Source organism: Micropterus dolomieu, linkage group LG13, assembly GCF_021292245.1.
Source record: "Micropterus dolomieu isolate WLL.071019.BEF.003 ecotype Adirondacks linkage group LG13, ASM2129224v1, whole genome shotgun sequence".
Lineage (NCBI taxonomy): Eukaryota > Metazoa > Chordata > Actinopteri > Centrarchiformes > Centrarchidae > Micropterus > Micropterus dolomieu.
In genome coordinates, this window is record NC_060162.1 from 2,528,973 (window position 1) to 2,530,118 (window position 1,146).

Below are 1,146 nucleotides of genomic sequence, written 5' to 3' on the forward strand. Positions count from 1 at the left end.
TTGCTCCCTGTTTTAGTAAGTTCACTTAAACATCCTCTGACTGAATCAGCTCAGTGTTTCCAAAATCTGTCCTTTGATGTACTGGTCCTAACTGACTTCTGTCCTGGTGATCTCACCAGAGGCTGCTCTACATTCTCTAAACCATGGAAGACAAACAAGTACCATTGCGGTTGAGACCTATTTTACCCAACAATAATTGGTAGAAAATGCTGGCCTTGGTATACAGAAACCAACTGGTTCCTGTTATAGCAGCTTCACCAAGGAATGAATATCCTCTGGGACAGGTGTTCTGGGTTCAAGTCCTGCTGTGGAAGAAAGCTTTTTTTTTCCAACATAAACACTCTGGACTTCTGAGCGGTGTCCTTGGCTTCTCTGTGGACTAATGGTTAGTGTTCTTGCCTTCCACCTCAAAGATCTAGCTTCAAGTCCACTTGCAGTAAACTCTGCTTTTATTTTATGTTCATAATTCTGATCTGATGTGTCATTTGAAATCACTGAAAGGTCCGCTCTCAGGTGTAGCAGCACCTTCGCAGGTGTTCAGTGCCACAGATTAGCATGTTGAATGTGACGCAAGCATCAGAGATCACCAGAACATGGACGTGTTTCCAAGGTGAGAAGCTGGGATTCAGTACTTCCAGATGGATCCAGGTGGATCCAGATGATCAGGTCCCCTAGGTGCTTCTCCTGCAGAGGGATTCTAAGCAGCTGTTATGATGCTGGAGCTGAGAGCTCTGCAGGTTCAGAGGTTCTGAATCCAGACAGACTGCAGCTTTGAACATTAGCTGTGAAAGAAAGACATTCATTATGGGTACTAGTCCGGTCTCCCTTCAGCAGAACCACAATGGACCAGCGCACTGTAGCAAGTAAAGCATGTCTGCTGTTGTTTCAGGAATCTTTCCACTGAAATCCACCTGCAGCATTATCCCTGTTTACTAAAACACAACACGAGTACTACAGTAGTACTACAGCAGTACTTTTTCAGCCTGCTACTATCTAGCACCTTACAGGATGTGCTTTTTAGGGGGTATTTACACGGTTTCAAAGGTTTAAGGTGCCATTTAGGCGGTATCAAATGTTTAAGGTGGTATTTGGGCAGGCCGAGGGTCAATCATCAAGTCTAATAACTTTCTTCAGTTAAAAAAATCA